At 46.5% G+C, this 16,400-nt stretch overlaps 1 protein-coding gene across 1 annotated transcript in view; it reads left to right on the forward strand.

Annotated features, from left to right (window-relative positions):
- The first annotated feature begins 8,092 nt into the window (after positions 1-8,092).
- The window catches only part of LITAF (lipopolysaccharide induced TNF factor), a 30,562-nt gene continuing 22,254 nt past the window's right edge, over positions 8,093-16,400 (forward strand). The window contains exon 1 of the mRNA XM_082671191.1: positions 8,093-8,127. The gene's annotated coding sequence lies outside the window, so the exon portion shown is untranslated. The remainder of the gene's footprint in view (positions 8,128-16,400) is intronic.

The following is a 16,400-nucleotide window of genomic DNA, read 5'->3' on the forward strand; positions in this document are numbered from 1 at the left end:
GGCAACTCTACCAAGGCCTCTCTCTGCCCCTGAATTCACCCCATTTCAGCTCTATCTTGGCAGCAGCAGAAGCAAAGGGCTTATCCAGGGCCAGAGCCCAGGCAAGGGCAGTGAGCTAGGATCTGGGCACGGGGAGGGCCTCGCCTGTCCCTGGCCTCAGTTTCCCCATCTGCGTAACTCAGCAGGAAGAACCTTGGCTGCACAGGGCTTTTGCAAGGATGAATCGTGTGATGTATGTGGGAAACATATTTTGGAAATGAAAAAGGTGTTATGGAAACATTAGTTACCAGAATTCATTGTTATGAATAACACAGACCAGTCAGTGGAGGCTGTTTCTGGCAACTGGTTTCCTTTTTTGAAAATTAGTTTTCCTAAACCAGCAATTTGTGTTTGTTCTTAAAATGTTAGAAAATGGGCTTCCCTGGTGGCGCAGTGGTTGAGCGTCCGCCTGCCGATGCAGGGACACGGGTTCGTGCCCCGGTCCGGGAAGATCCCACATGCTGCAGAGCAGCTAGGCCCGTGAGCCATGGCCGCTGAGCCTGCGTGTCTGGAGCCTGTGCTCCGCAACGGGAGAGACCACAACAGTGAGAGGCCTGCGTACCGCAAAAAAAAAAAAAAAGTTAGAAAATGGAAAGTAGCAAAAGGAGAAGAAAAATCCTTAATTCTCCTCACTCAGAGACAACTATTTATCACGTTCTTTTATCCTTGAAAAAGTGTGAAGACATTTTTCCAGGTGTATGTGTGTGCATTTTTTTTCTTTTTAACAAAAAATGGGATTATAGCCTGCATTCTTTCATGCAAACTGTTTTTCTCCCCTGGCTGCTGAAATTTCAGAATATACCCAGAGGACATCTCCCCCTTTCTGTTTGGTTTATGTGATGCCAGGGGTGTTGGCATATAATGTGTCCACTTCCCAGATCTTGTTCTGGGCCCTTTCAGGTTAGAATACAGCTGCAAAATCTTCAGTGGGAAGAGAAACAGTCACAGACGTATGTATAACTGCCCCACCTCTGCTATGTCCTCACAGAGCACACGTAAGATGCCTGGTTTACTTTTTTTTTTTTTTTTTTTGCCGTACGCGGGCCTCTCACTGTTGTGGCCTCTCCCCTTGCGGAGCACAGGCTCCGGATGCGCAGGCCCAGCGGCCACGGCTCACGGGCCCAGCTGCTCCGCGGCATGTGGGATCCTCCCGGACCGGGGCACGAACCCGTGTCCCCTGCATCGGCAGGCAGACTCTCAACCACTGTGCCACCAGGGAAGCCCTATTTTTTAACTGAGATAAATTCACATAATATAAAATTTAACATTTTAACTATTTTAAACTATACAGTTCAGTAAACTTCACAATTCAAAATATTGCACAACCTTCACCATTATTGGCTTCCAGAATATTTTTAGCAACCCCCAAAACAAACCCCATACCTATTACCCCACTCCTTCCAGCCCCTGGCAACCACCAATCAGCTTTCCGTATCTATAGAGTTTTCCTATTCTTGAAATTTCATATAAATGGAATCATATGATATGTGACCTTTTGTGTCTGACTTCTTTCACTTAGTATCATGTTTTCAAGGTCCATCCACACTGTTGCAGGTATCAGTATTTCACTTTTTATGATCAAATAATATTCCATCATAAGGGTATACCACATTTTGTTTATCTGTGCATCAGTTAGTGGACATTTGGGTTACTTCCATCTTTTGATTATTGTGAATAATGCTGTGAACATTCCTGTACAAATTGTGGATACCTGTTTTCAATTCTTTTGTGTATATACCAGGCGTAGAATAGTGGCTGCACCATTTTATATTCCCACCAGCAATGTTTGAGGGTTTCGATTTCTTCACATCCTCTCCAACGCTTGTTATTTTCCATTAAAACAAACAAAAATTTTTTATGACCACCATAGTGGGTATGAAGTGGTTTCTCATTGTGGTTTTGATTTGCATTTCCCTGATGGCTAAAGATGTTGAGCATCTTTTCATGTGCTTGTTGGTGTTTGTATATCTTCTTTGTAGAAACGTCTATTCAAGTTCTTGGCCAGTTTTTTGTTTAAGTTAAATTTGTGTGTGTGTGTGAGATAAAATAGGCATAACATAAAATTTATCATTTCAACCATTTTAAGTGTACAGTTCAGTGGCATCAAGTACATCCACAATACTGTGCAATCATCACCACTATCCATCTCTAAAACTTTTTTTTAAAAAAAGACTATTTTTGGGCTTCCCTGGTGGCGCAGTGGTTGAGAGTCCGCCTGCCGATGCAGGGGACACGGGTTCGTGCCCCGGTCCGTGAGGATCCCACATGCCGCGGAGCGGCTGGGCCCGTGAGCCATGGCCGCTGGGCCTGCGCGTCCGGAGCCTGTGCTCCGCAACGGGAGAGGCCACAACAGTGAGAGGCCCGCGTACGGCCAAAAAAAAAAAAAGGATTATTTTTTAAAAGCAGTTTTAGGTTTACAGCAAACTTAAGAGGAAGGCACGGAAAGTTCCCTTATACCCCCTGTCCCCACAAATGCGTAGCCTCCCCCATTATCAACGTCCCCCACTAGAGTGGTACTGAGACAGGCTGGGGCCTGGGACTTGGGGCCCTCTGCTGCAGTGCTTGCACCTGGACAAACGTCTCCTTGAGCAACAAAATACAAAGAAACTATATGGGACTAAAATTAGCTGTGTGCATGTGCACTTGGGGCAAATTATGGACAACAAGATACAAAAAGACCAAAAACCCAACTGCCACTTCTGAAGAGTCCTGAGAAAAAACAGCGTACTGTGCATGCACCCTGCACACACCACCACCAAAAGCGTGGGCAAACCACCTAAGCTACTCCTTCTGCCCAACCCCTGGCCCCGCCCCTACCCTCACCCCAGAGCAGGAATCAGCCTACCACCCACCTCGGGGAGCGACCAAGGGCATCTGTTACTTGTTTTCACTCCCTCCTGCTGCAGCAGGAGCCCCAATAAAGCCTTACCTAAATTTCTTGTCTGGCCTCTTATCAATTTCTATCGATTAGGGAAGGCCAAGAACCTGATCGGTAACAATATGTTTGTTACAGTTGATGAACCTACACTGACACATCATCATCACCCAAGTCCGTAGTTTATATTAGGGTTCACTCTTGATGTTGGACATTCAATGGGTTTGGACAAATATAATGACATGTATCCATCATAATATCATACAGAGTATTTTCACTGCTCTAAAATTACTCTGTGCTCTGCCTATTCATTTCAGCCTGACCCTCACCCTCACCCCAATTCCTGGCAACTGCTGATCTTTTTACTGGCTTCATGGTTTTGCCTTTCTCCAGAACTTTTTCACCATCCCAATGCCCATTTAAAAAATTGGGTTGGACTTCCCTGGTGGCGCAGTGGTTGGGAGTCTGCCTGCCGATGCAAGGGACATGGGTTCGTGCCCCGGTCCGGGAGGATCCCACATGCCGCAGAGCGGCTGGGCCCATGAGCCATGGCCACTGGGCCTGCGCATCCGGAGGCTGTGCTCTGCAAGGGGAGAGGCCACAACAGTGAGAGGCCCGCGTACCGCAAAAAAAAAAAAATTGGGTTGATGTCTTTTTGTTGTTGACTTGTAAGGGTGCTTTATAAAATCTGGATACTAGATCCTGATCAAGTGTACGATTTGCAAATATTTTCTCCCGTTCTGTGGCTTGTCTTTTCACTCTCTTGATACAGGCGTACTTTATCTTATGCTCTTTGCTTTATTGTGCTTTGTGGACATAGCATTTTTTTTTTAGAAATTGAAGGTTTGTGGCAACCCTGCGTCAGGCAAGTCTATTGAAGCCATTTTCTCAAGAGCATTTGCTTATTTTGTGTCTCTCTGTCACATTTTGGTAATTCCCGAAATATTTCAAACTTTTCCATTACTATTATATTTGTTATGGAGATCTGTGATCCGTGATCTTTGACATTACTACTAAGACTAGCTGAAGACTCAGATGATGGTTAGCAGTTTTTTTGTTTTTCTTTTTTTGGTTAGCAGTTTTTAGCAATAAAGTATGTTTAAATTAAGGTATGTACTTTTTTTTTTAGACATAATGCTATTGCACACAATAGACTATAGTAGCGTGTAAACATAACTTCAATATTCACTGGGAAACTAAAAAATTTGTGTGAGTCACTTTATTGCAATATTCACTTTGTTGTGGTGGTCTGGAACTGAACCCATAATATAGCCGAAGTATGCGGTTAGTGTGCTTTTATGCACAAAAGTTTTTAATCATCATGAAGTTCAATTTATCTATTTTCTCCTTTTGTTGCTTGTGCTTTTGATGTCATATTTGATAAACCATTGCCTAATCCAAGATCATGAGGATTTACACTTTTGTTTCCTTCTAAGAGTTTTATAGTTTTTCCATTTTGAATTCATTTTTTTCTGTAGTGTGAGGTAGGGATCCAGCTTCATTGTTTTTTGGTTTTTTTTTTTGCGGTACGCGGGTCTCTCACTATTGTGGCCCCTCCTGTTGCGGAGCACAGGCTCCAGACGCGCAGGCTCAGCGGCCATGGCTCACGGGCCCAGCCGCTCCGTGGCATGTGGGATCTTCCCGGACCGGGGCACGAACCCGCATCCCCTGCATCGGCAGGCGGACTCTCAACCACTGTGCCACCAGGGAAGCCCCAGCTTTATTGTTTTGCATGTGAATATCCAGTTGTTCCAGCACCACTTGCTGTAAAGACTCTTTTCCCATGGAATGGTCTTGATATCTTTCTCAAAAACCCATTGCCCACAGATGTATGGGTTTATATATGGAATGTCAATTTTATTTCATTGGTTTATATGTCTATTCTTATGCCCATAACACATGCTTTGATTACTGTAGGTTTGTACTGAATAATAACTTTGGAAATTTAGAAGTGTGAGTCCTCCGACTTTGTGTTCTTTTTCACAATTGTTTTGGTTATTGAGTCCCTTGCAATTCCATATGAATTTTAGTGTCTGCTTATCTATTTCTGCCAAAGAGGCAGTTGGGATTTAGATAGAGATTATATTGGATCTCTACATAAGTTTGGGGAGTATTACCATCCATGATGGTTAGTTTTGTGTGTCAACTTGGCTAGGCTCTAGTACCCAGTAATTCAAGTAAACGCTAATTTAGGTGTTGCTGTGAAGGCATTTTGTAGATGTGGTTAACTTCTACAACAAGTTGACTTTAAGGAGATTATTTAGGTAATTTGGGCCTTATCCAACCAGTTGAATGGCCTTAAGAGCAAAACTGAGGTTTCCCAGAAGAATTCCACCTATGGACTAGAGCTTCAGCTCCTGCTCAGGAGTTTCGTATCTATATCTGTGTATCTATGTGTCTATGTATCTATCTATCTCTGGTTCCATTTCTCTGATAGAACTCCGATATACCACATGAATATCTTCCCATTTATTTAGGTCTTCTTTAATTTCCTTCAGCAACATTCAGTGAAGAAGTCTTCAACTTCCTTAGTTAAACTGTTTTCTGCATTTTGTTTTTGTATTTTTCCTTGCCAGTGTATAGAAATGCCACTGATTTTTTAAATGTTGATCTGGTATCCTGCCACCTTACAGAACTTGTTTATTTGTACTAAGTTTTTGTGGATTCCTTAGGATTTTCTATATACAAGATGATGTCATCTACAAACAGAGATAGTTTTACCCCTTCCTTTCCAGTCTGGATGCTTTTTATTTCTTTTTCTTGCCTACTTGCTCTGTCTAGAACTTCTAGTACAGTGTTGAATAGAAGTTGTGAAAGCAGACATCCTTGCTTGTACTTGATCTCAAGGGTGAAAGCATCCTGTCTTTCACCATGCAGATGATGTTTGCTGTGGGATTTTCGTAGATGCTCCTTATCAGGTTGTGGAAGTGTCTTTCTATTCCAAGTTTGTTGAGTGTCTTTATACCTTGAAAAGGTGTTGGATTTGGGGGACTTCCCTGGCGATCCAGTGGTTAAGACTCCGCACTTCCACTGCAGGGGGTGCGGGTTTGACCCCTGATTGGGGAACTAACTAAGGTCCCACATGCCGTGTGGTATGGCCAAAAACTGAAAAAAAGGTTTCAGATTTCGTCATATGCTTTTTCTGTGTCTATTGATGACACAGAAAAAGATGATCATGTGGCTGGTTTACTTTTCTTCCCTTTTTGGAAGCGTTGGGTTGGAAATTTCAACTCTGTGGTTTTTTCAGGGGTCAAAAAAGGGTTACAGTTTTATAGCTCTCCCCATAAATAATTGCAAACTCACGGATGCAGTAAGTGTTTAGGACAGATGAGAAAACAAAACCAGCTCCTGCTGTGGCTCAGCAGTTGGGGGGAGAAAAACGAATGAAGATGGCTTAGCAATGAGTAATAGAGATGGAAATTCAGGTGTGCGATTGCTTTTCCTTCAGTAGAAAGGAAGAAGGAAAGAAGAGGATGGGGGAGAGGGAGGAAGGAAGGCAGGAAGGCTGTTTCTTCAAGATTTTGCTCTGAAATATTTTCTGTAGGGCTCACCTCTTGCTATCAATGGTCTGTGATACTCTGGGTTAATGTCAAGACATCAGGTGTTGGGCACAATCCAGCTTTCTCTATAGTTTTAAAACAAGAAAAGATTGGCATCACTAATAACATCTACGTGGCAACTTCTCATGCTGGGGAGAACTTTGAAATCCCCTCCTTTAATTGAGTAATACGTCCAGGGCTGGTAGTAATACGTGGCTGCTGGTAGCTGGGTCCACGTGGTGAAAGGTGGTAAGAGCTTTGGGCAGGGAAGAAGGGGACAGTTTACTATAAGACATTGGGCAAGTCACTCTCTGCCTGGGTCTCAGTGTAAAGCGGGGGAGGGTTCCACCACCAGAGGAGTTGTGGGATCCAGGTCTATGAATCCGCAAGGGGGATTTTAGGCTCCCCGCCCAGGTTCCAGAATCATCAGCCGGTGATTCAGAAACAAAACCAAATAACAAACAAAAAACCCCGACGAATTTCCGGCATTTCTCTAGATAGCCACATTAGGGTTCCACCCATTCTCCAGGACTCTGTACTCTCAAAGCCACATCAGCTCATCAGTACCCTGTAATGACTTCCCAGGGGGGCCTGCTGGATCAGGGCTGCTATTATTACTGTAGCAGCATAATGGGGGCTCTTATCAGATACGCAGCACCTGTTTAGGGGCAAAGGGTTTTGCTGAAACAGTAGTTACTGATTTCCAGTTTTCAGTGATGGAGTGAGAAAGTACCTAGGGGCCAGGGGCCACCCTGGGGGCATACAAAGTACAATAGTTAGCAGATAGGGTAATTTTTTTTTTTAACATCTTTATTGGAGTATAATTGCTTTACAATGGTGTTAGTTTCTGCTTTATAACATAGGGTAAGTTTTATTTAACGCAATCTGTGTTAAATGCTTTGCCTGCATTAGCTCACCTAATTCTGCCGTAGATCTTATGAGATATGCGCTGTTATGCCCATTTTACAGAGAGGAGACTGAGGCTCAGAGAAAGTGGGCACTTGGCCAAAGGCACATAGAGCATCTTGGGCTGTCTGTATGCGTCTGAATGTACAGAAATTTGTTATGGGGAGAGAAGGGCCGCCCTCCGGAGGGCAGGGAGCACTGGATCCCTTGGCGCGGGATCTGGAACTCGAGGGTGGGGGTCCGCATAGTCTGAGGGTGGGGAAGAAGGAATGCCAGAGATGGGGGACCCATGCGAACCGGGGAGAGCAGGGGGTGGAAATCAGGAGGGGAGATTCAAGGGTGTCCGGGCACGTGGCGGGGATCGACGAGCAGGGGCAGAATCCGAAAGGGGAAACACCAGTATAGGGCGAGTGGGGTCTGGGCTGAAACTGGGGGTTCCAGGGAGTGAACGGGGTCTGGGGTGTAACCCGGGGTGTTTCGAGGGTAGTGGGAGATCGGAGGGGTGGAGGGGAAAGGCAGAAGCCGGAGGGTCGCAGGTCCCTGGCGGGCTCTCAGGCCCGGGTTAGCGGCCCCCGCAGGTGGCTGGGCGCGGGTCCCGACCGCGCGCGGAGGCGTGGAGAAGCCGGAAGCCGAAGCCGCAGCGTCCCGCCCCGGCCGGTCCAGCTCCCGCCCCCGCCGCCGGGAGCTCCTCCCCGCCGCCCGCCCGCCAGCCCGCCAGCCCGTACCGCCAGCTCAGACCTCCCGGCTCGACTGGTTGCGCGGGCGGCGGTGAGTGCAGCGCTGGAGGGCTGGCGGTCGGGGCGCGGGTGGGGGGCGCGGATGGGGGCGGGCAGCGGCCGGGGCGCGAATCGGGGGTACCCCGGGCCGGCGGTGGGGAGCGAGCGGGCTCCGTGCGGCGCGAGCACCTGCTCCGGGCTCCACGCGGGTCGTGGCGGCCGGGAACCCTGACGGGTCCCCGGGGTCGAGGTGGGGTGGAAGGCGTCGAGGTCCCGCCTCGATCTTCTGTGCGGCGCCGGTGAGGCCGGGTTTCCAGCCTCTCGGCGCCTGTTCCCGCCGCGGGACAGGCTGGTTCCGTTCCTGCTCTGCTAAGTGGGCAGATCGCCCGCGGATCGCGCGCGGTGGGGTCGTCCCGCCCCAACCTGAAAGCGCGCCCCTTCCTACTCGCGGGGCCGCCTCCCCGGAGAGAACTCCCCGAGGCTTTTCAGGAAAGTCTCAACTCGCTCTGGTGGCAGCTATCTCAAAGTTGAGATTTCCAGAATCATCAGCCGGTGATTCAGAAACAAAACCAAATAACAAACAAAAAAGCCCGACGAATTTCCGGACGCCGGTCCCAGAAATTCGACTTCTAGGGGCCACGGCATCTGCGTTTTTCCCCTGACCCCGGGGGTTCCCCGCAGGATTCAGGACGGCTCTCAGCCGGTGACTGTGTGGACACCCGAGGGCCTAGGGAGCCCCCAGCAGATGAAAATCCGGGACACAGAGCAAAGGGAGCCTGGGCCCTGGCTACCCCTTCATGGGGGGGTAAGGTGGGCACCCTGTGAGTGCAGGGCTGGGCCGGGACCCCATCCACTGCCGGTGCTGGATGGATGCCAGTGGCACATGCCGGCGAGGTGGACCTCGCCCCTCCCTACCAAGATAGGCAGGTTGCCCCCTCCCGTCTGCTGTACAGGCCCCTGTCGATCTGGGCAGTGGGGTAATTGTTGTGCCAGAAGCCCTTGGTCAGGGTCAGGGAGAGGAGGTGATGGGAAATGGGTGTATTCTGGAAGGGCTGTGCATTCCAGGGATCAGGCCAGCTGGTCTTTGAATAGTTTTCTGGTGGCTTTTGTGCTTCCGATAAGTGGGGCTGATGTCATTGCCTGTTGGACCGAGCTTTGGTGGCTGGGAAATCCAGTTTCTGGAAGCCACAGGACCTTCCCATCTTAGCCCGTCAGGGTAGACTCTCCCACCCGTCCTTCCCAAGGGGAATAAATCCTTGGCCTGGTGAGCTGGCCCTGGTTCAGGCGCTGTCTGGAATGCAGGTTGGCCCTGCCGTTCCCCTGGGGCCCTTTTAAGGAAAGACATGGTTTGCATTAGTGTGTGCTTGACTGCCTCCCTTACCTTCCTACTCCCACCCCAAGACGTCTCTGGGTGACTCTTCTAAAATGGGACTAACCTGGATGCCGTGTAGTGGGATGAACTGGTATTTGAGACTCGACCAGCATGTTTGGTTTTATCACAATTGGCTCGGAGTCCAGCGAGCAGGTGACTTGCTCTACCTGGCATAGAATAACACCCATGCTGCACTTGGCTTACCTCTCAGCCAGTCCTTGCTCTGGAATGTAAATGTGCACCAGACTCTCTAAGAAACATTTATTGTAGCTCTACGATGGGAGAGGTCCATCTTCTCTCTTTCCTGTTACTTTAAGGCATGAATAATATATGCTTTTATTCAAATTTGTAAAAGTATCCTTGTTGTAATGTTTTCGTGGATTAAGTGACTCGGTGATTGATCTGAGATGGAGAATCAATTTCTGAAGTCTCTTAAAATACTAGATAGAAGTCATTTCGCTGGCTCTGGCGAGTAAACTTCCCTTTGTTCCTGTGGTCGCTTTTACGCGATAGCTGTGGGGAAATAAAGTGCTACCCTTGCCTTGTAAAGGACACAGAAGAAATGGCTCCCGGTCCTGAGGGGTTTATGCTGTGGGTGGAAAATGGAAACACACAAAGGTGAAAAGCCAATGCTCAGCAATGCCCCTGTGACTCTGGAAGGATTGAAAGGAATGGAAAGGAGGGAGCTGTGAGCTGGGGGCCAGGTTAGTCGGGGAAAGTTTCATAGCAAAGCAGAGGCCTGAGTACAGGTAGCAGAAGGTACATGTGGACTTAGATGGGCAGCATTCCGAATGAGCAGGAGGGGCTCAGCAAAGCTTCGGAGGAGGCACGGACTAGCCCATAGCTGAGAACAGTAAAAGGGGAACCACTGAGAGCAAAGGAACCGGAAGGCCTAAGTTCATTTTCAAGGAGATAGGGCATGATTTGTTGCCATTACCCACAACCAGAGGTGCTATGGTGCCACTGTGAGAACGGGAGTATGCCCTCAGGGACTTAAAATTCTCCCACCGAAGATCAATCAACCCCAGCTACAGTGATGGTGGAAAAAGCAAGATCTGACACGAAGTCCAAAGTCTTGGCACGGTGACTTGTCCTTATTTGTGCTTTCACTGCAACAAAAATAGCTCAGTGGGCGAGGTGGTCCATCTCAACATGCAAATAAGTCCTCCTTAACTCTGCCAGACTTAGTACTGACGTGTTTATGGTGTCTTTGGTGCCCATGTGGCCCCCGTATGGCCTGTTCTGAACTGGACTGGTGTTTACTTATCTTAACATTGTTATTTGAGTTCTAAGTGGTACTTTCCCGGGTCCTCACAATTTCATCTTATTGTTTGCACTCCGGGCAGTCAGGATAACACTTTCGTAGCTAATGAAGTTGTCCCTTAGCCGCAGGTTATTTCAGTAGGAGAACTGTGTGTCGTTTCATAGGGTTTAAGACCTGGACAGAAGAAAGGAAATATCAAGGGTGTCTGTGTGGTGATTCCCTGTTCACCTAGTAGGTAGGAGGTTAATTCACCAAGATCGGAAAAGCCAGAGGCACTTTCTTCTTTGTGGGTGAAGAAGGTAACTTCAGGGAAAATGACGATGGAGAATTGAAGCTTACTTAGCTCGTGGAGTTTTAGAATTGACAGTGTTCCTGGGGTCAGTTTAAGAGCTTAGCATTGACTTGCCCTAACCTTGAGTCCAGGGAGGTTATTCATAAAGGCTGCACTGATAGCTTTTAAAGTTATGTAAAAAATAACAATATTACAGAAAGCGTGAAAGATAAAGAAGATTATCAGGTATAATCTCACCCTGTGAATGAAACAACTAGCATCTGTTTTCCTTATTTGGCCGTTTTATCTTTTGTCATGGTGCCTGTTTTTTTATGAAGTTGTAATCAGGGTACATGTCATTTTGTCTCCTGATGGAGTCCCATTAATGTTCTCATTGTGCTGTTTCATCAAAAACTATCATTCATGTGGAAACTGGGGATGTGGTTTCACCAGGAATCCAGGGGGAAATTGCCCTCTCTGATTGTGGGGGAGCAGCCCAGCTCCCCAGTGGAAGGATTTTCCATTCTACAAATCACTGTAATCTGTAGTTATGCCATCTTTGAACCTGGCTCTCAGATTGTGGTCACTTTATCTTTGACTTGTGAAACAGACTGAATTTAGAAGATGTCATTTGAAAACATGTCTCTGAAATCTTTCCCTGTGAGCTTTGGTATTTTTTAACTGAGGGAGACCGAATCTGAATGTGTTTTGGGGTCCATTAGCCTAAGAACCTTAGTGTAATTTCTCACTTCCTTTCCCAAAGAGAGTTGGAGATCCCAATTTCCCCTTTTGTCTAAATGCTTCCTCCTTACTGACTGAGAGCTTAAGAAGCACCATTTGCCTGGGACGTTTTCTGGTGCCGTATACGGGTTAAATTACATTACAGCAAACACAGCGTCGCAGAATCTTTGTATTTTAAAGATTGCTAGCCAGTGGCCTTTAGTTTAAGAACTTTGAACAATATTTGATGGACTAAATGTAGAAGTCAGATAATTCGTTAGGGTTTTTGAAATCAGGTTTCACTTGTGCTCACATTATTGTAAAGAACATTTTTCTCTAGCGACTGTGAAAGACCAGCTCTCTTTGACCTCAGCTGGTTCTCCACCTTGTTACAAACTACACTGTTTTCTTAGGGGACCTGACAATTTGCATGTGTGTGTGTGTGTCCTCCTTTTGCTGAAGGAATGCCTTTTTATCCTGGGGTCATTTCTGTGATGCACGTATACCCGGAGCAAGATTCTTTTCTGGGGCCGCACGGTGGGGGCAGAGAGTGGAATTGAATAGTCTTCCTCTTTTTCTTCCTGAAAGAACTGATCTTAGAGGATTAAGTTGGTGGTGAAAAAGCTGCTTTATCTTCTCTCTGAAGGCTTTGCCCTTTTGTATGTTGATCTGATACCTAAATCTAGAAAACAGGAGGATATATTTTTAGAAGAGTTTATCACCTACCTGTGGTTAAAACCACTTTGTGAGAGTTTTAAATCTATCTTAAGGGAGGGGGTACAGATCTGTGGCCGAGAATCAGTGTGCATTCAGCTGGGAGGTTTGGAGATTCATTCAACTCTAAGGCCCATTTGCTTAAATATGGTGGTATCTATCTATCTACCTAGGTAAGTATCCATCCACTCATCCTCAGTGAGAAATAATAGAAACCCTGATCATCACCCCCACCTCCACTGAACCTTTCCCATTTAACCAAAATACACTTGAGAAAAAAAAAACTTAAAAAAGTAAACCTTAACATTTTTTTGCTTTTGTTTTTAAAAACTGAACTTGAATGCTTTTGAGTGAGGCCTGCCTGCTCCAGTTCATCTTATAGTTTAATTTTAGGTTTGCAGGAAAGTGGCAGTTCGGGCAGGGAGTTCTCATCTACCCCTCACCCAGTCGTCCCAACTACCCCCCGCCCCGCAACATCTTACATCATCACCACAGGACATTTGTCAAACTAGGAAACTGACATTGGTAGCTCACTGTTAAGCACATTCCAGACGTTATTTGGAGTTCACCAGTGTTTCCGCCAACGTCCCTTTTCCGTTCTAAGATCCCACCCAGGGTACCATACTGCATTGAACCACCCCATCTCCCAGTCTCCTCCGGTCTACTACGGTTTCTCAGTCTTTCCTTTCCTTGTTTTTCATGACTTTCTGGAGAGCACTGGGCAGAGATTTTATAGAATTTCCTTCACATTGGGTTTGTCTGTTGTTTTTCTCATGATTGCACTGGGGTTACGGGTTTGGGGGAAGAAGGCATCAGAGATGAAGGGCTCTTTGCATCACATCACATCAGGGGGTACATGATACCCATGTGACATTGCTAATGATGTTAACCTTTGTCTCTAGCTTAAGGTGGTGTTTGCCAGCTTTCTCCATTGTAGATAGTCTTCTTCTCTTTTCCTAGATTATTCTTTAAAAGCAAGATACTAAATCCAGCCCACACCTAGGAGAGGGAGGGGCTAGATTAATCTCCACCTCCTGGAGGGAGGGGGCTTCTACACATATCATTTGGAATTCTTCTGTAAGGAAGATTTGTCTTTATTTAGGAAATACTTCTCTAGTTATAAGTAAGTACTCGGGATGTAAATGTATAATAAAGGTAATTAATATGGCTGTACATTATAAATGAAACTTATCAAGAAAGTAAATCCTAAGAGTTCTCATCACAAGGAAAAGAATTTTTTTCCTATTTCTTTAGTGTTGAATCTTTATGAGAGGATGCCTGTTCACTGAACTATTGTGGTAATCATTTCGTGATGTATGTAAGGCAAATCATTATGTTGTACACCTTAAACTTACACAGTGCTGTATGTCAGTTATATCTCAAACTGGAAACGAAAACTACCCCCAAAAAATACACTCTTTCAAAGAGCGTGCACTATAGATTCCCCCATCGTATATGGGATATATATACGCCATATGTTCGCATGAAATCTCAGCTCTGCCAGGAGGTTGTCTGTGCATTGCTTTCGCTAAAGCTCTGGGGGATCCAGAGAAACATGGAAGATAGCCCTTCCCTGGAGGAGTGTAATGCAGTCCAGTTAGAGAAACAGAATCTAATTTGCAGACAGGAAGCAATTAGGACACAGTGGGAAGGCTTCTGTCATCCAGGGCTGGGTTGTATAGGATAGGCAAGGGGAAGCGGGGCATGCCTTAAAAGACTGCAGTAGCTAATGTTTACCACCCTGTTCTCACCTTAAGTCTTGCTAAAGGCAAGACTGTGGTATAACTTTCAAAGGTATGACAGTTATAAAACCTACAGTCATCTGGACTATGGCCAGAATTGAGAAAATAAGCAAATAGGAGTCTCCCAAGTAACGCAGGTATTTATCATCAAGATAAATGCCCAAGCTTGTTTACTTTTCTCATGGGAGGCACCGAAGGAAACTAGTAATTCTTACTTTACACAGAGTTCTTACACACTGGGTTCTGGTTTTCCAGTCCTCGGAAGCTTTGAAGCAGCAAATGGAGGAGTAGGATGGGGGCTGCCAGCAGCCTGGGGTATCACAGAACCACAAGATGCTGACACAAGCATTTCCCTCCCTCCCTCCCTCCCTCCCTCCCTCCTTTCCTTCCTTCCTTCCTTCCTTCCTATCCTCCTTCCCTCCCTCTCTTTCTCTCTCTCTTCCTTTCTTTCTTGACTTTAAGAAGGCAGAGAGAAATAATAGGGGATCATTTTAGAAAATGGTTAAGAGATTTTCAGGGGAGAGATATTGAAAAAGGGGCCTCGATCAGAATGAAGCAACACCAGAAGTTATGAGACTGGAGTTTTTGTTGTGTTGAGACGTGATCTGGGGAGAGGACCCCTTGGCTACGGGTCTTTGGGCCTTGGATGTGTGTTTATACTGATGGGGAGTTATTGGATGGCTTCTGCTCTGGTTGCTTTCTCCTGGTATTCTAGGTTTTGAGGCTTATTTTTAGAATCTGAATTCTCCCTGGCAGGGGTTGAAAACTTTGGGGGGCTTTTCAAGTCACTTTTGGGCTGCTGGTTAATGAAACAGAACCTGCGTGGGGGTCCCTCCCCAGAAGGTCCAGCCTGGGAGCCTGGTCCCCACCTCACCTGGGCCAGACTCTTTGTTTCTTTTTTTCTTGGCCGTGCTGTGCGGCATTCGGGATCTTAGTTCCTCGACCAGGGATAGGACCTGCTCCCCTTACAGTGGGAAGCGCGGAGTCTACCACTGGACCGCCAGGGAAGTCCCAGGGCCAGGCTCTTGATGTAGAAAGTGCTCCTGTAACCCGACCCCACCCTCCTGGCCAACCACTGCTCACGCCCCCACAGGACACAGGTACAACCACTGCTCACGCCCCCACAGGACACAGGTGTGCCTGCCTCTGTGCCTTCTGCCACACTGTTCACCCACCTCCTGTTCTGCCCTTGCCTGTGTCCTTTTCTTGTCTTAGACCCTCCATTTGCCTTAGAATCTGGGCTCAGTTTCCCCTTTGCGTTTGCTCCCATATCTCCCCATGTTGGTTAACTTTGCCTCCCTAAATGGGTTCCTTAAGCCCAGTGAGGGAGGGTCCATGCCTCCCCAATCCCACATCCGCCATCAGCCTTCAGAACCTCCCGCCTGAAAAATGGATCATAGCGTAAAATGGGAAGAGAAGAATTTTATTTTGGCCAATAGGATGTTGTTAGTACAGATCTGGGGCTGATACAGCAGAAACGGTGGAGTGCACAGCTTTTCACCAGAGAAGTCATCAGTAGCTTTAATGATAACGTCATTTCACCCAGAGGTGGGAGGACAAGAGAGACCAACCTGGGGAGGGCAAATATGGGTTTGCAGAAGAGGCTCTTTTTCCCCGTTAAAAAAAAAAGAAGTTTTGGGACTTCTTTGGTGGCGCAGTGGTTAAGAATCCACCTGCCAATGCAGGGGACATGGGTTCGAGCCCTGGTCCGGGAAGATCCCACATGCCAGTTGCAGAGCAACTAAGCCCATGCACCACAACTACTGAGGCTGTGTTCTAGAGCCCGTGAGCCACAACGACTGAGCCTGCGTGCCACAACTACTGAAGCCCGCGCGCCTAGAGCCTGTGCTCCACAGCAAGAGATGCCACCGCCATGAGAAGCGCACGCACCGCGATGAAGAGTAGCCCCCGCTCGCCACAACAAGAGAAAGCCTGTGCACAGCAACGAAGACCCAATGCCGCCAAAAATAAATAAATAAATAAAATAAATTTATTAAAATAAAAGATTTAGTGTATTTTATTTTAAATTTCATTAATTTTAAAACTTATTTTTTATAAATACATCATAATTAATATAAATAAATTATAGATTATAGAACTGTAAATTTTTAAAGTTATAAATATGTTTAACTTATTAATTTTTTCTTAATTTAATTTTTTGATTTTGTAATCTTGCTATGGCTCAATATACAAAAGATCAACTTAGGGTAGAAGAGTGAAAAGCATTCGTCTGGCTGCATCC

This window comes from Grampus griseus (assembly GCF_964374135.1).
Source record: "Grampus griseus genome assembly, chromosome: 14".
NCBI classification, from domain to species: Eukaryota; Metazoa; Chordata; class Mammalia; order Artiodactyla; family Delphinidae; genus Grampus; species Grampus griseus.